General features: G+C 40.2%; 1 long non-coding RNA gene across 2 annotated transcripts; it reads left to right on the forward strand.

Annotated features, from left to right (window-relative positions):
- Positions 1–1,119: 1,119 nt before the first annotated feature.
- Positions 1,120–9,258, forward strand: LOC307075070. 2 transcript variants are annotated; one of them, XR_013811834.1, is made up of 8 exons: positions 1,120–1,288; positions 2,974–3,270; positions 4,264–4,519; positions 5,087–5,173; positions 6,217–6,258; positions 6,698–6,730; positions 6,869–7,007; positions 8,111–9,258. It is a non-coding gene; the product is annotated as an uncharacterized lncRNA (long non-coding RNA). The 2 variants fall into 2 exon arrangements; XR_013811833.1 differs by having other exon boundaries at positions 6,869–9,258.
- The last annotated feature ends 10,318 nt before the right edge of the window (positions 9,259–19,576 follow it).

The following is a 19,576-nucleotide window of genomic DNA, read 5'->3' on the forward strand; positions in this document are numbered from 1 at the left end:
TTTCCACCCTTTTCAGTGGAGGAATTGGACTCCCCAAGCAATGTTATACTTAAAAGGAGCAAGTAAGTTACATATTAATTTAGTCTTTCAGCCTGTAGCATATAAACAAAATGGAGCAACTGTCCCATATTTCTAACAGCATTTGAAGTAGACATTGAGACTCACAAGAAATGGATGCTATAGGAAAGTGATCATGATTTGTGTCAATATCAGAATAACAACAATGGGTTAAATAGCAATGGCTGGTGGAATGGCCATGAAGTAGGTCTGTATATTCAGTGTAAGCTTGTCCAGGCCCTGCATTCAGGATGTAGGCTATGAATCTGAATGAATAGCAGGTAAATAGGTAGTGGCCATCCCCAAAATGCACCAGAATACAGAAAATCAAATCTATTAAATTCATTTTTTTTTATGGGGGGGAGGAGGGGAACCCCAGACCCCCTGTCTATTACTGTCCCCCACCAACATTTTTGATCACCACCGCCACTGGACGTAACTAAATCAATTTTCAACCGTTTATCTTCGTTCAAACCATTTAACAAATCTACACACTTGTATCTTCAATAATATCCCAACTGAATTTTGATATCATATATACTTTATTCAGAATCACACGTTTAATTTCCTGTGTGTGTGTGTGTGTGTGTGTGTGTGTGTGTGTGTGTGTGTGTGTGTGTGTGTGTGTGTGTGTGTGTGTGTGTGTGTGTGTGTGTGTCTGTGTCAGCAAGGCCGCCTTAATGCACGGGCTTACCTGGGCTGAAGCCCCAGGGCCTACGCCGATCGGGGGGCCTATCATGAGCCAGTATAAAATATATATATATGTTTTTTTTCTTTCTTTTTTTCTGCAGCTCAGAGCTCATAGCCTCTTTTTTTCACATGTGAATTGGGATTCAAGTGCCCTAAAATATTCCCGTTGGCCAGGTCAGACCTAAGTGATTCTCACTGTTGGCGACAACCTGATTGAAATCAATACGACAAGAACGCATGGATCGAAAGAGCACTTGTTGTAGTCAAACTTCGAAAAACTAGTTTCACTCTAGAGACGCTAGACGTCATCAATACTCGCCGTCGCGCAATGACTCGGATGTAAAAGTTTAGTCTGAGTCTCCCGGTGTCAGAGGCATCTGGATCACACCATAAAGCAACCCGAGTAGGGGTTGAATTTATGCCATTGTTTGACCTTGATAATGGTTTAGTATTATTCAAGTGTTTAATATGTTGCTCCTGGTTAACATGAGGTTCTCCAGTACCCTCTTCTGGCTGTCGGCAGTCCTGGGAGCCCTGTCTGGTAGGTTGTAGTTTTACGTCACATGGAACTGCGCATTTCTCCGCACACACGTCGTCTGAATATGATTTCATACTCAAACATGTACGCTACCAGCTTATATCGGTGTGTCTGTGATCGTATAGATTGTTCGAGGTTTGAGTGTTAATGTTACGATATAGACAGTGTTGAGTATAATGAGTGGCGTTGTAAAGCACCGTTGTTATAGCCTGCTTACGACACTGTACAGTCAGGAACTGAAAGACCCGTTCGTATTCTTTATAGGGTGTTACGTTAGGCAAGGGTTAATGAAGTAGACAAGAGACGGAGCTGCAAACAACGTGTTTACTCTTGAACCGCAAGTCATCTGTGTCCCCCCTAAACGGGTCCGTGCAACAACATACATGTAGCTCCGCTATATTCTTTAAACAACATAGGGGTTTTGAATATAAGCCATAATGTCCGAACCATCCAATGTATTCTTACCCCGATACGATATACGCTCCCGTAGAAGCCACAAGTTTTTTAAAAGTGGAGAAAAACATGTACAGCACTACGCTACCCACAACCTGAAGTGTGACGCGACGCCTCTGATTGGTGGAGCTCATGTTAACATGGAACCGTTTATGGCACACGCGGAAGTCAAGTCCACGTTACCTGCCACCACTGAACTTTACGGTCGTCTACCACAGAGAAACCAGCAGTCACCCTTTCTGACTAGATGCCGCATTTTAGAGATGAGGACAGGCGTGTCCAAAGGGGTGAAATCACTACACTCAGGCCATGTCCTGGAGCGTAGTGTTTGTGAAGGCCAGCCTGTGGTTTCTGTAAGGGCCAGTATGAAATAGAAGACATACCGGGTTGGGTTCTGTCAGGGCCAGTATGAAAGAGAAGTCATACCGGGTTGGGTTCTGTCAGGGCCAGTATGAAAAAGAAGACATACCGGGTTGAGGGTTCTGTCAGGGCCAGTATGAAAGAGAAGTCATACCGGGTTGAGGTGAGTTTTGCAGTCTGGCTGCTAGTAAGGTAGCTGACATGAGTTGTAGTAATCATGTCGTTATCATGCTGCAGTGAATATTAAAAGTAAATAAATAATATAGCAGTCTTATATAAGACTGCTATATAACGTTGTTATATAGCAGTAACGTTGTTACCTTATCCACCGAGTTCCACAGTTGGGAACCAATAGAACCGGATTGGATGGACGAAGCACTGTACCAATGTCGATGACAACACAATATACACTATAGGGAACATTACACACACACACAGACACACACACACACACCTTTTATTAACAATATAAACACCATAATGACCTCACAAATACAGTCCAATCATGTACCCTTCCCTTTTTTTAGTTTTCTAAATAACTTTTTGCTCCGAATTTACTTTGGCTACTTACCGTTTAAAAAGGGCTTGTCAATGTTGCACTCTATAGTCGTAAGCAACCAGGAGGATGTTCGAATAACTGCAACCTCTTGTACTTCCCTCCATGTAGGGCCCTATTCATGAAAATAAAAGTCTCATCTGATTGAAATGAATGGTGGCAAACTCACCAATGTTGCCCCTCTACGGACAGCTTTATAACTGGATGGTTTCACAAAGGCTGAGTTTCTGTCGAAAAGTCTTTGAAGAAACACTTAGAAAAATGGAAAGCTGTGAAAGAGACAATAATGGAAAATTGCCTAACATTTCATTTCTTTTAGTTGTAGCTCAAAAAGAAACGGCTAAATATTTTGAAGAGGGTACAACGATCGCCTTGGAGAAAGACGTTCCCACTTTTCCACAACCAATCGACCTCATCAGGTGGAAACACGGCTCCAGCTTGGTTGTGGAATAGAATCCCAACGGCCCGGAATACTATGGGACATTCAAAGGACGCACAACGTTGGATCCAGATACCCTGCGGTTGGACATTCATGGTTCGATCTTGTCTGACAGCGGACAGTTCTCCTTGGAGACGAGTAGTGGAACATATGGGACTTATGAGGTTAAAGTCATCAGTAAGTGTGTGTGTGTGTGTGTGTGTGTTCCTCTCGTACGTTTGTGTGTGTCGGTTGGTGTGTGCCAAAAAATTTTAGTTAAATGTTATCCCAATACAACAAAGTCAATAGAATAGGCATGTGTCGTCCTCTAGGAGATGGGATAGTAGGGCGACATGTAACCAAACCTTCTGCTTGCCTTTCTCAATTCTATGAAAAAAATATTTTTTTCAATTACGAAAAACAAAGTTATTGGCTGAATACCTTCCGTAACGAATATCCAGGGTCAGCACTAAACTACATACAAAAACAGAAGCGGCAGTTCCTCACGTCTTATTACGTTTTGGACGCATCACATTTGGCCGGGGGGCAGGGGGGGGTTTAACATTCTTAAAGCTTAAAACTCTCCATGGAGAGAGGGGTTGGTTTCCTTAACTAAGCCCCTATAGCTTTCCTGTGTACGACAGACATGGGTTTTATCATCATTCATACATGGTGAGATGTGTCATCGTACTCCAGGGGTCAGGGGGGGTGGGACGTCCTCTCTGTTCTCGTGTTTTGTTTATTTAAAGGAACACCATTAGCTGATGCCATGGCAGTCAGCTAATCTTCCTGGGGTCCATACCTAATCTACTGTACATACGCAACACACTACATGCAAAAACTTCAATTGCACTAATATACATTAATTTACATAAATATGAATGTAAAGAAAATGCAAAGGTTACATTGATATGAAAAAATACTCATAAGTAAATACATTCATATTCAAAGCCGATTATACAATAATGTAGATATTTAAGAAGAATTATATATGTTATTATAACACTCATATGGAGCAAAAGACAAATATGACAAACTAGCCCAGAGTAATACCTCATCTGCATGCCAATAGATGCCTCTGCATATTCTTTTTAAAGGATGATTTATTTTTTATAAGGCGTATATTAAGGGCTAAATTATTCCAGTTGGTTATGGCTCTGTAAATGTCCAATGTTTTTTCCACATGATAAGAGCCCCCTCCGAAAACCGGTATATGGGCCCAGCCGCTGGTGTGTGACGTCACTTGTGCTCTGAGGTGTACCGCGGACACCCAGGATCTGGGACCGGTCTCCTACGAATGGAAGAAAGATGAAGGGCCGTGGACCAAGGGTGACCAGCTGATGGTTATGACTCCTAAAACCTGTGATAAGTTCTCCTGCAGGCTGATCACCCCCTCTGAGGCCCAGTGAAGCCAGCGATCGCTTTCTCAACCCACTCTGTGAACCAGGTATGTGCCCAGTGGACAGTTCAAACATGAAGGGTCATATCACACGATCAGGGCTGAAGACTGACCAAATGGTCGCATTGGTGGCCATTTATTATGTGTATGCACATGATGTTTTATCCAAGGTTACATCGGTGCCATTCAAAGAAAAGATAAAAAAGCATATATGGGTTCTCTCCAAACAATCTAATGGTGGCGTCTAACATCTCTTAATGCGTAGCGGTTGCAAGGCCAGTCAATATGTTAAGGGGCCGCCTAGCACGTTTCAGTTGTACTCTTCATATCCGGCAGCTAGGTGGATAAGGTCTGTTACCTTGTTTTAGTTTGTGCTAATCACATGATACCTAACTTATCCAAAGTGGTTTGATTGTAGGAGAACAGAACAAAGAATAATGTAAATGAGTGTTGGTCGCCCCCTTGTGATGTCAGAAGAGGCAGATTTTCTAAAATGGCTTTTAAGGCTATCACAATCACACCTTGTGGTATAAAATGTAAACTTTAACGTTGTGTGTTTGCATGTTGATGCCATGTTGGTAACTTTATGTATATTTCCATTTTCTCTAATTGCAGGTCATCTACCACCTTGGGTGATTGCAGCGATAGTCATCTTAGTCCTGCTTGTTGCTATATGTGCACTAATCGCTATGGTCATTATGTGTAGGTATCAATTCATCAACCTTTTCTCTATAAAGTTACAGATATGGATAGATATATAGATCGAAAAATATAAGATATGGATATAGTTGGAGGTGTAGGTATAGATATACAGAGATATGTATACATATTGATATAGATAGATGAATAAGGATATAGGCATTAAGGCTGCAACGGTTCTCAAACAGCGACCGATCCGTGATGCAAATGTCCTGATTCGTGTTTCCGTCCTACCGTGTTGTGGACCTGAAACTGTATGTTCCATGTCTCCGCCAAACGTTCCTCTCTGCCCCGAACGCACGCGGCATAACCCTCCTAATATACTCGTCACTATGAGGGACACCGGCGGTGAGGTGTGTGTGGACGTGTAGAGCTCTGGGAAGCCATTGATTTTGATGTTTGTGTCCGAGAGAGGGTTGGGCTTCCCGGACACCTATAGTACAATGCTACAGTGTGTGTGTGGATAGTGAAGATCCAACTAAAGTATCACAAAGTTGCCGCGGGTCGTAACCATGGGGCTAACCCCCTCCTTCATAGACCTGTTAACCCAAAACACATCACCCAGCGATCACACAGACACACGGACACACACACGTACACACACTTGATTCAAGCATTTTAAACTTTAACAGCTCAGCAATTCTAGATTTTATCTCACACATTATCACTTCAGCTATTTGTTTAACTCTATTTATTTCCAACCACTTTACATTTTGTGAATGGTGTGCATCTTTACATTGTTTTCTACATTTAGACTTTTGAACTCTGTTCAAATCTTTTGACTTGATTTAAGCCATTCAACATTTCTTTACGTCTTAAACTATGTGGCTTTATTAAAACATATTTTCAACCTAACTTTGCATTACAGCACTCAACGCATTTTCTTTAGGAAATTGATTTTCTAGATGTGCTCAGTTTTTTAAAAAAGAAAAAAAGAGGCTTAGAAAAGTTGAACACGACGCGTTTCATGATTTACAGCACTTTTTTTAAATGAGTGTTAAGTGTCCTCAATGTTTACCTAAGTTTTCCTTTACTTCCTGACCCAGGTCCAGAGCATCCATTTTCCATGTGTCTAAAGAAGTGGATACGTGAGTGTTTTTTGGTTAAATGTATATCTACACCCTATGCATATGATCTAGAGCGCCCCCAATCCCAGTTTAAATAGTTTATTGGCGATGTTCAGGTCATCCCAGGGCCTCCATTCAACCCTTTAGTTCTGTAGTGTTTCACTTTGAGTTCCTGATTTGGATTAATCCTTCAAGTGGAAGTTTGCGACATCCAGAGCCAAACAGGGATTTATATGACAGTTGCATGTGTATTAGAGCATGTCAAGTATATTGCATGGACATTTTCCCATGTTTATTTGTAGTGAAAACTAAATGGACTCCACAAAATCGAGTCCTTTACAGAAGGCCAACTTTTCAGACCACTGTCAGGCTAAAGTTGATACCTGTGATAGAGGGTGGTCATTCCTTACACCGCCACGGTAAAATAATGACATCATCTTGTTCTGTGGTTTCTCCTCAGCTTGGATCGACCGAAAAGACGGCAGAGGCAAAGGTCAGTCGCCGTAACCAAGAAATAACTCAGTGCTGGACGCATGAATAATGATTGTGATTTTTAAACTGAAGAACAAATGTACATATTGTTTGAATATAATCCCACTGGTTCCAAAATGTATTGTTTTTCTCGACCTAGATCCAAATGACAAAAAGGAAACTGCCGGAGGTCATGTTTCGGAGGACAGAGTATAGAGAAGGTTACATTTAGCAACACTAGGTTGTTATAACACTGCTATCTATGAAATGAACCATTAAGGCAATAACTAATACTACAGGTGAGGCAAAAACACACTTTCTCAAATGACACAACTGAGGCCATCTGCACTCCGTCTGCAGGCCCTCCTCATTTTTCATCTGGTTGAAAAACGAGGAAACATTAGCCAATGTTAATCTTATGGCCGTTTTGACCCATTTGTAAATATGCAAGAAGAATTCTGGCGTGTCCACAAAGCCTCTTTTTCTGAGCTCCAGCTCCTTTCTCTAAATGTGAGAGTAAAGGCGGACAGGCTGATCAATTTTGGGAAATAATCGAATTGCGATTATTTCAACCAGTATTGAGATTTGGATTTAGTATGCGATTTTTCATTTTAAAGTTCCTTATGTTCTATATTGTTCACTAAACAAGTTATATTTCATTCTATAGTCTGACCAGCACAACATTAGAAGCAGTCTACATATAACTACTCTTCCCTTTAGGCCAGGCCTTTGTTTTGAGATGAATTGATGTATAAATTGATATTGACATCTTTATTTAACAATTGAAGTGTAAAAGAAAAGTAAATACGAATCTTAATGATCTCTAGTCAGTAACTGTGACAAATCCAAAAATATATATATTTTTTTTTATTAATTGCGTTCCATTACATTGCGATGTTGGTTTGATTTGATCAGCCCAATCGAGCGCTACTAACATCACAGCGCCAGTGTCTATTCAGAACGTTTCGCTTTTTGCCGATCCTGGTGCCTCTGGATGAACAACAAACCTAACCGTTCAGCATTACAAAGCTTTAATCAACAGTAAAGACGGCAATTTACTTATTGTTAGAAATCTTTATTTTTTTACGTATTACAGAGCATGCACATATTTGTTATCCACTGTGGAAGAACAAGGTGGTATAACATGAAATCATTGAACAAATCCGCAGCAGTGTAGAGAAATCTCAAGTTAAGATTTAGACTGGAGCTAGCTTGAAATAGCTTATCTTCTATTGTAAACAACAACTTGTTTGAATTGGATAATTCAACAAGTTGTTGGAATTATCCAATTCCAACAACTTGTTGAATTATCCAAATATGAAAATGAAGTAATAACTTGATTACGTGTTTAAAGTCCACTGGCTTTTAGCGTTAATTGCATGTGTTTGTGTGTCTTTCACAGTCCCTGTGGATGAATGCGTGATTGAAAGTAGTCACCCAAAGTGATTTCTGCTGTCTACCTGGCCGCCTCTGAATGTCAAAGACCTGGAACACGTTGATGGGACGGCAGACCACTCCATGTTGCTCTCAACAAGAACAATGAAGTCGATGCACTCAAGGAACGCGTGGTCGTAGCTGAAAGTGGACACTGATTTCCTGTTTTCCACACAGGTGGAGTCAATTGGCCTTTGTTGCAAAGTATTTGCGATGCTTCCGAATTTTTAATGTATTTATACAGGTTGCTGTTTTTATATTATTTTGTTGTCCTGTCTAGTTCAAACGTCGAGCTATGCTACTGTTATAGCTTGTATAGCCTTTGCTTTTAACCATTTTGTGTCTACAATCAATGAAAAGTTCCTCACTGCTTGCTCTGTGAAGCTAAGTTTTATTTGAATTACCACTCAGTTGTGAATGACAGTTGGGACAAAATGAAGAAGCCTTTAAGCCAAACGGCAGCTTAAATTATTGTGACTCACTGCTGAAACATTGTATAGAAAGACATCGCATCTGAATGTTAAACCAGATGTTTGTGATTAACTTAAGTCATTCTGTACTTGGTTTCATCTCAGTAAAGCCGCAAACCAGATATTTCAAGGCTAGTTGCACATTGTTTCATAATTTTTCTTAATAGATTACACGGCTGAATCAGAAATATTAAATTCCTGGTTCATTTTTCATTTTAATCACAGATGTTGCGAATACTTGGTTGTGTGTGAGTCAGAGATGGAAATTAACTTTTTTGCCCACCAGCCACTGTGGCAGGTAGATTTAAAAATCTACCAGCCACTCATCTTTTTTACCAGCCACTTTTTATACGCTATATATTTTTTTAATATATGCGTACATTTTAAACAATATAATAGTAACACTAGATAAGAAAAGTGATTTTCATACACATCATTTATCCATCAGAAGTGATTTTTACTGTAAGTAGGCGCTCCCAAGGAACTGAGTTGAAAATGTTACACTCTTACCGCATATGATAAACAATACACAGGTATCTGCCATGTTAAGTCATGTTTATTTCAAAGGTGTTACGATGACAAGTTTGGGGATAATTCATCTATACAAAGTATTTTCAATAAAAAACATTGACATATTAATAAAACAACATGCATGGCTACACCATCATAAGTCAATAGGAACATTTGTTTTTTCAGTGCACTGGCCTTTTAATTTCTTCAATTCAACCAGATGTATAATGAAATCTGCCCCTATAATGCAACAGATGTATCCTCGGTATAGGAAGACTCATACTCTGCCTATGCATTCGAAATTAAACATTTGAAAACAGACCATGAAGAAACAAGAACAAGCAACAATGACTTAATAAGTGCAAGAAACATTGAAAAATGTCATAGTTTAAATACATTAAACTATATACAGTGGGGCAAAAAAGTATTTAGTCAGCCACCAATTGTGCAAGTTCTCCCACTTAAAAAGAGAGAGGCCTGTAATTTTCATCATAGGTAAACCTCAGCTATGAGAGACAAAATGAAAAAAAAAATCCAGAAAATCACGTCTGATTTTTTAAGAATTTATTTGCAAATTATGGTGGAAAATATCAATCAATATCAATATGTTTGTTGTGTTTATAAAAAAGAAAAAACCCAATAAAAATATGAAGAAAACAATAAAATAAACTGTAATCAGACAACGCGGTTATATGCTATTGTAATGACCTCCCCGGTGACATTACGATGTCCAACGGAAAAAATCCACACTAACAACAACCGGTTACCCAGGCAACCCCCCAACCCGGTCCCTTCAACGTGCAAACCCCCACCCTTCAGTTCTCCCAAGGCCCTCCCCCAGCTGACCTGATGATTCGCCCCCCACACTGATTAACAAGAAGTACATCCCAATGCATGCACATAGAACAACTGGCATAACGGACAACGAAATACAATGCAACACATAACACACAAACTCTTCTCCCAGGGTCGCTACACTATAGACCCTAGAGCAGGGGTCGGCAACCCTAGGCACGCGTGCCACCACTGGCACGGGGCAGCATAATCATTGGCACACTTGAAATTTTTTTTTTTTTAAATTATTATTAAAAATTTCACAGCACAATGGGGCAGCATAATCATTGCTACCATTTTTTTTTTTTGCACTTTATTTTGTTTTGGGCATTTCCTCCCAGTGCAAATATGTTTAAATTAGTTACAGAAAGCAGTGTTCTAAAATGGGATGAATTAATAGTTTTTAAACCTATGTTGTGAGTAATAAAGAAGAAAATATTTACAATATTGTTGCAAGTGGCCTGTATGCATTGCCTTCACATGGTTTTGCAAAGCTGTACATGTCTTAAAGATATTGATGTGGATGCTCCAACATTCTCATATATTCTCGTTTTTTACATTTCTCACAGTGCAAATATGTTTTTGAATGAGTTTCTGAATGTTTCTGATATGTAAGTATAATTTGTAAGCCCATGTTGCAAATATAACAACCAAAAAAACATTTTAAATGTTGACGCATGATTGTGCACTATATGGAAATAGTACAATTCCAGGTCTTCTGGAAATGTTTTTGGTCGCTGTGTCATGATTCAGCTTATTTTTTAACATATCGTTGCTTAAGGCACACTCATTAACGAGAAAATGTCAAACTGGCACTGCATGTTGAAAAGGTTGCTGACCCCTGGTATAGATTGTTCGAAGTTTGACTGTAAATGTAACAATATTAACAGAGTTGATTATAACGATTGGTGGTTTTCAAGCAGGCTGCAGTCTGGCTCGACCTCCGCGTTATTTTTATCTTAAGTTATGTTAGTCTTGTTCACAGCGGGAGGGTTTAGATGTTTGACTGCCATCCGATTGCCGCAAGCGACCATATATATATGCCTGACCGTGGGAGAGATAGCATGCGGTTAGCTTTTCGAAATTCAGTCTCATATAGCCTAATGTTCCGCTACAATAAGTTATGGAACGAAAATGAATAGAAATTGTTATTCGTGATGCTGTTTTAATCAAAAGTCAGTTTGACCCGTAATATTTAATGACATAACTAATATTACTAAATATAACATAAATGATTTACAATGATTTTAGATGATTTGTGATTTTTTTCACCACGTACCTTGGATTGTCTCTCAATCATCTATAAGTCAGCGAAAAACCATTCGTATTCACGTTGTGACGTTTAATAAGCGGCATCTCCCAAACTACTTGGAGAAATCTAAACTGACACAAAGGGTAGACCACAGGGAGCATTTCAAACAATTCCCTCATTTGTGGAACTTCTTTTTACATTTCAAATCATTTTGATATATTCCTCTGTGGCCTAGCTATATGGTAGCCTATTAAATATTACGGGTCAAACAGTATCTCAACAGACTTTTGATTAAGAAAGCATCATACGAATACAAAAACCACGAATAAAAATGTCCATTATTTTTTTCTTCCATAATTTATTGCAGCGGAACATTATATTAGAGTGAATTTCGCATAAACCGCATGCTATCTCTCCTACGGTCCATGACCTATGCATGGAAATACAAGACTTGTCTTAACTGCTGAAATTAATGGTGACAAACTAACCAATATTGCGTTTAATAGCTTCAGAAACACTGAGAAAAATGGAAAGCTGTGAAATAAATACTGAAATGTTGTTGCAATTTTCCTTTACAAACGTTTGTTTTTGTGTATCTCAAGATGAAAAGACTCAATATTTAGAAGTGGCTACAACGCTCACCTTGAAGACAGCCCCTTCGACTGTTCCAAAACCAGTCAGCAGCATCAGGTGGAAACACGGCTCTGGCTTGGTCGTGGATTGGGATCCGAGCGGCTTGGTATACTATGGGTCATTCAGAGGACGCACAACATTGGATCCAGAAACCCTGCAGTTGGACATCAATCGTTTGACCTTGTCTGATAGCGGATTGTTCTCAACTCGTCACGTAAAGGTCAGTAAGTGTGGCTGTGTGTGTGTGTGTGTGTGTGTGTGTGTGTGTGTGTGTGTGTGTGTGACTTGGCCTGACATTTGATTTTAGCTTCACCTGTGAGACAGTTAGTTCTTCATTAGTAATGTACTCGGTAGTGCAGCCAGTAAAGGTCAATGATAGTCTTGAGTCGAGCGACATGAAGTAGCATAAAGAAATTGCGAATTTCAATAAATAGCTGCCTCTCTCTTAAGCATGTATCTTCCCATAGGCGGAGACTAGTGGCCACTCCGGGTCCAACTCTTCTGCCGTCCTGAGGGCAGAGCCTAAAGCACTCCATAGAGAGAGGGGCTGGTGTCCTTCACTAAGCCTCTAGCTTTCCTGTGTACTGCAGACGAATTTGAAACGATGGACTGAGCAACACAACTAAGCACAAATGAGAGAGAGATTTCATAGAGATTGAGTAATACAAAGTATTCTTAAAGTTATACAAAGTGTGTGGTTTTATCATCCTGACATGGGGAGATGTGACCTTGTACTCCAGGAGCCAGGGGTGCAGATACACAATGATGTTCTTGTGTTCTTTTCACCTGACCAGAGCCCCCTCCGACGCCCAGTATAAAGACCCCGCCGCTGGTGTGTGACGTCAGTTGTGCTCTGAAGTGTACCGCGGACACCCAGGATCTGGGACCGGTCTCCTACGAATGGAAGAAAGACGAAGGAGAGTGGACCGAGGGTGACGAGCTGAAGAATATCAGCAGTTCTGATACCCCTGAGAAGTTCTTCTGCAGGCTGAAGACCCGTGTGAGGACCAGCAACACCAGCCTGCCCATGGAAAATCCACTCTATAAACCAGTACCAGGTATGTCACTACTGAAGGGTCTAAAGTGATTTAAACATTGTGGGTGACCTAACTTTGTGGGTAAACCACTTTGTTTATAAAAAATATAATAGTGGGAGACAATGAGGATTCTAGTTGTTTAGATTGATGGCTGTGAGCGAGGAATCTTGCTTGGAGCATAATTGCACTGTATAACATGAATTATCAATAGCATACATGAATCAGCATTACACCTACAATGTCATTCGACATATACAGTGGGGCAAAAAAGTATTTAGTCAGCCTCCAATTGTACAAGTTCTCCCACTTTAAAAGATGAGAGAGGCCTGTAATTTTCACCATAGGTATACCTCAGCTATGAGAGACAAAATGAAAAAAAAAATCTAGAAAATCACATTGTCTGATTTTTAAAGAATTTATTTGCAAATTATGGTGGAAAATAAGTATTTGGTCAATAACAAAAGGTCATCTCAATACTTTGTTACATGCCCTTTGTTGGCAATGACAGAGGTCAAACGTTTTCTGTAAGTCTTTACAAGGTTTTCACACACTGCTGCTGGTATTTTGGCCCATTCCTCCATGCAGATCTCCTCTAGAGCAGTGATGTTTTTGGGCCACACAGACTTTCAACTCCCTCCAAAGATTTTCTATGGGGTTGAGATCTGGAGACTGGCTAGGCCACTCCAGGACCTTGAAATGCTTCTTACGAAGCCACTCCTTCGTTGCCCCGGCGGTGTGTTTGGGGTCATTGTCATGCTGAAAGACCCAGCCACGTTTCATCTTCAGTGCCCTTGCTGATGGAAGGAGGTTTTCACTCAAAATCTCACGATACATGGCCCCATTCATTCTTTCCGTCATACGGATCAGACGTCCTGGTCCCTTGGCAGAAAAACAACCCCAAAGCATGATGTTTCCACCCCCATGCTTCACTGTAGGTATGGTGTTCTTTGGATGCAACTCAGCATTCTTTCTCCTCCAAACACGACGAGTTGAGTTTTTACCAAAAAGTTATATTTTTGTTTCATCTGACCATATGACATTCTCCCAATCCTGTTCTGGATCATCCAAATGCTCTCTAGCAAACTTCAAACGGGCCCGGACATGCACTGGCTTTAGCAGGGGGACACGTCTGGCACTGCAGGACTTGAGTCCCTGGCGGCGTAGTGTGTTAGTGATGGTAGCCTTTGTTACTTTGGTCCCAGCTCTCTGGAGGTCATTCACTAGGTCCCCCCGTGTGGTTCTGGGATTTTTGTTCACCGTTCTTGTGATCATTTTGACCCCACAGGGTGAGATCTTGCGTGGAGCCCCAGATCGAGGGAGATTATCAGTGGTCTTGTATGTATTCCATTTCCTAATAATTGCTCCCACAGTGGATTTCTTCACACCAAGCTGCTTACCTATTGCAGATTCAGACTTCCCAGCCTGGTGCAGGTCTACAATTGTGTTTCTGGTGTCCTTTGACAGCTCTTTGGTCTTGGTCATAGTGGAGTTTGGTGTGTGACTGTTTGAGGTTGTGGACAGGTGTCTTTTATACTGATAAGGAGTTCAAACAGGTGCCATTAATACAGGTAACAAGTGGAGGACAGAGGAGCCTCTTAAAGAAGAAGTTACAGGTCTGTGACAGCCAGAAATCTTGCTGGTTTGTAGGTGACCAAATACTTATTTTCCACCATAATTTGCAAATAAATTCTTAAAAAATCAGACAATGTGATTTTCTGGATTTTTTTTTTCATTTTGTCTCTCATAGCTGAGGTTTACCTATGATGAAAATTACAGGCCTCTCTCGTCTTTTTAAGTGGGAGAACTTGCACAATTGGTGACTGACTAAATACTTTTTTGCCCCACTGTATATTAAATAAATAAAATAGAGAACAAAGCTTAACCCATGAGCCTTATTTTCAGGAACAGCCACAGAGAGGGGACCAGTGTCAGGTCCCCCTTCATCTCCTGGTGTCACTGAGGATGGGAGACGAGGTGAGCTCATATAGTGGCAACTCAAACTGATTTCAAACAATCATTTGTTGCACTTTAAACTGAAAGCAGCTTAACAACACTAACATCAAGTGGCCTGTTTTATTGTATGTTAAGTTATAAGAAGTTTAAGAGGCTACCATCATCCTTTAGCAGGTAGTGAGCAAGAAGACGTGATGTATGAGGATGGCGGTGAAGAGAAAGAAAAAAAACAGACCCAACCAAGATGGCACCCAAAGATATGGAAGGAAACCCAGTCCCATATCATCTGCAGTATGTAAAGTCAGCCATTGGGGGTGAGAAGATTCGACATGGAACAAGAGAGGAAAATCCATGTATCTTCTAGCCTGGGTATACCCAAGCTGCCTTGCACGCGGTTTCCTTTTGCGCCGCTGGGCAGCCTGGATTCCATGGATCCGATTTTCGCCTGAGATAGGGAACCAATCACAGAACGGGGAGGGACGGCAACAAAGGGTGTGTCTATGCGACACACCCTTCGTCTTGTTCCTCATCGAATTTCTGTCGCTCTACATACGTCATCTGATATACGATTGATAAGATTGGCTATGAGCCACGTACAGACGATAGACATTCGTAGCGCCCAATAAACGGCTCCGGGCAATCGTAAACCACGCCTCAAATACGAGAAAATGAATGTGTGGTCCCCAGACCTCTTCTCAATGTAGATTGAGATGAGGTCTGGCGTTAGCCAGGCTATGTATCTTCCTCTCTCGATCCTTACAGAAGACAGGAAACGGTTTATTCCACTGAACGAGGATTCCCAAAAACAGTATTGTGACGAATCGCGGGTTGAGCGACTGCTAATGCCGGAGCACTAATTTGCACCCCGGTAGTCAGGTCTTACCCTCAAAAGGGAAATCGGGGTCACAAAAAAGAAAAGAAAGAAAGGAATTAGAAAAAGATGCAAGCTGAGGGTAAACAATTCTGGACTGATATATTTCAAAAGAAAGGTGAGCACAACGTTTTAAGAACCAGGGTTTAACAACGGTTTAAGCTTATATCAGCAGTTTAGATTGATGGCTGTTAGCAAGGAATCTTGCTTGGAGCATAATTGCATTTTATATACATGAATTACGTAAGCAAAATGGCACCCAGATGTGGAAGGAAAATTCCCAAATTATCTTCAGTATGTAGAGTCAGCCAATGGGGGTGAGAAGATTAGTTTTTGCTTTTTTTTTTAAATGCATGACATTCTTGGTATTTTGTGCTACATTCCTGATTGGGAGGGACACACAGATACCTGACACTCTTATTTTGCTGTAAACATTGGTACCGAGTTTAGATCTGTTTATATACGTTATTCCATGTTTATATAAGTTTATTTCCATTTAGCTTGTCTTGCTTCATGGCCAAATATATATGAGTGTGTCAATGGGCTATTGGGCACTTACTCCCTTATTAAGGCTCCAGGTCAGCTAGCTGCTTTGAACAGACGCTAGGTGGATAAGGTCTGTGATCTTGTTTTAGTTTGTGCTGTTCACATGTAAAGAAACACAAAGATGCCTGACTTACATGCTGCTGGGTCACGGATCAAAGTGTGTGTTATTGCAAAGGTTGCAGGTTGAGACAAAGGATTGACATTGTGTGTGTGAGCATGTTGATGCCATGATGGTACCATTAAGTTTCTTTCCATTTTCTCCCCTTGCAGATGGTTTAACTGTTGGGAATATTATCAGAATAATTAATATATCATGCACTGTTGCTCTAATTCCTTCTGTAATTTCTCTGGTGAAGTGTTGTAAGTATCCATTCAATCAACTTTTTCACACTCACACTCTTGTTTAGCTCTAGGTCTCGCAAGAAAGATATATAGAGATATATCTAGCAATAGCTTTACATATGACTATAGATATATAAAAATAAATGTATATACATACAAATATTTATAGAGTTATACATATAGATTTGTATTTATATTGATTGGAGCATAGCAAAAGAAAATAACTGCATGGAGGGCCAAATGTCTGTCAAATGGATAGACTTAGAATGCTTGAACACGACGCGTTTCACGAATGACAAGACTACTGTTTTAATAAATGAATGTTAGGTGTCATCAATGTTCTCCTACGTTTTCTTCCTGACCCAGATCCAGAACGAACATTTTCCATACATATAAAGAAGTGGATATGTGAGTGTTTTTCAGTGAAATGTATATCTACACCATACGTATATGATCTAGAGCACCCCAGTCCCATTAGTTTAATTAGTGCCTTTTGGCGATGTTGTTCATCCCAGGGCCACGGTTTAACCATGTGGTTGTGTAGTATTTCACTCTCGGTTCCTGATTTGGATTATCCCTTCATGGAAGTTTGTTACCTCCAGAGCCACACCGGGCTTTCTATGACAGCTGTATGTGTATAAGAGCATGTCCATGAAATTTTATCTTCCAAAGTATATTTGTAAGGAAAACATTACGGATTCCACAACATCGAGTCCTGCTCAAAAGGCAAACTTTTCAGATGACCGTCCGGCTCACGTTGATGATCATTGATGGTCATTCTTATCACCGTCACGGTAAACTAATGAAGTAAACTTGTTCTTTGGTTTCTCCTCAGCTTTTTACAAGAAACCTGCCGATCCAGTCCTCGTCAATGTAGACCAAACAGCTGTTCCAGTCCAAACAGCTGTTCCAGCCCAAACAGCTGTTCAAGTCCAAGCAGCTGTTCAAGTCGAACCAGCTGATCAACTCCAACCAGCTGTTCCAGTCCAAACAGCTGTTCCAGTCCAACCAGCTGATCAACTCCAACCAGCTGTTCCAGTCCAAACAGCTGTTTCAGTCCAAACAGCTGTTCCAGTCCAACCAACCAATCCAAGCCAACCAGATGACCCATTCCAACCAGCCAATGGAGTCGCAGGTCAGTCACCATAGTTACCAAGGAAAAAATTAAATGCTTGAAAGATGATTATAAACTGTAGACAAAATGTACATAGTTAAAATATTATACTACTGTTGACAAAATATAATATTTATTTGATGAATTATTTCATTACATAGCGTATAGCATACCGGAGGAGACCAGGCCAAAGTTAGTTTAATATCCAACATTAAATTGACGATATGATAGCGAATAACGATAAATTATTTTTATAAGCATACCCTAAGCCTTTGCCATAGCAACAGTAATCTACTAAAGATGTTATTTCTTTCGTTTGTTTCCAGAACTAGAGAGTCTCCTGCCTCAACAACCTGGTGAGTCTTGGGGATCTTCGTGACATTAGAACCAATGAAGAACAGTAAAGAAAGCAATTGGACAAAAAAAAAATTCTGCGTAATACAGAGAATTGATCTAGCCCATTACACAAACCATGTAGCGCTAGCTCACATGCTGCTCTGTAATGCTGAGCCAAAAACAATAATAGCTGTAACTGTAGGTTGAGTGGATCTATTGGTAGCTGGCACAGAACTCACACAATTTTCAAATGGACCGTCCATACATAAATAAGAACATTAAACAAGACATACTAATAGGGGCTAGGCCAACAGCTTAGCATGAGTTATCTTATTCCATGATTGATAAATATCCATAATAGAATCAAATGCATTCTTTCTTACTTTTAGTCCAAACGTTTCCTCCACGCAATCTGTAAGGTTAATGTATATATATATATATATATATATATATATATATATATATATATACCTTTTTTTTCTAAGTAAAATTCTCAGGGACCAATCTGAGTAAAGCAGGTTCCAAATAGCTGTCTAAACTCAAATGAGAATCACCCAAGCCCCTCCGCTCACTCAACACTCAACCTACACATTGATATCAATTAATCTATTAACTAATTAGACCATATTAAAGCTCACATTATTACCTCATTGGACCTGACACTGTATTAGATATACTGTATTAGATTATAATGACTTGTATTTTAAGTTTCTGCTCACACATAGAGTGATCAAAACAACACCATGACCTTTGAACTGTCTGAGATAAAACAGTCCCTATAGGTGTGACTTCTTTACCAATATTCACTATCGTTTTCTTTGTCCTGAACTTGCTTCTTGAACCGACTCACGATTGCATGATTTGAGTGCCTTCTTTAATAAATAGTTTCACTATTACACTTATACAACAAACAAGAAAAAAAGGAAGGGTTTTTCAACGACAGATCCATTGTGGAATCAAGCTAACAACTTAACTTCTGGCTTAGTGTAATTGCATGTGGTTTTGTTTCTTTCACAGTAACTGGGGATTTGGAGATGGAAACATTCAATAATCCAGATTCAAATGAAGACCTATACGTGGTCACCCAGAGTGGCCACTGGATTGTTGCTGTCTACGCATCTACTAGGCCGCCTCTGAATGTCCAACAAGTGGAACTAGTTGATTGTTGATGGGACTGCAGACCACTCCATGTTTCCATCAACAAGAGCAATGAGGTCGCTGCATTCACTGAATCATCTGTAAATTAGCCAACCAAAGATCAGACATATGGATGTCTGCTGCAAAACACGTGTGGTTGTAGATGAAAGTGGCAAATGATTTCCTGTTTTCCACACAGTTGGGGTCAATGGCATTTGTTACAAAGTATTTGCGATGCTTCAGATTTTTAAATGTATTTATATAGCTTTCTGTTTTTATATTGTTTTGTCTACTGTTTTAGCCTGTATAGGCTTTGCTCTTCACCAGTTCATGTCAGCAATCAATGAACAGTGCGGCGGTGCCCCACTAATTGCTCTGTGAAGCCTAGTGTTAATTGAA

This window comes from Pollachius pollachius (assembly GCF_949987615.1).
Source record: "Pollachius pollachius genome assembly, chromosome: 4".
NCBI lineage: Eukaryota > Metazoa > Chordata > Actinopteri > Gadiformes > Gadidae > Pollachius > Pollachius pollachius.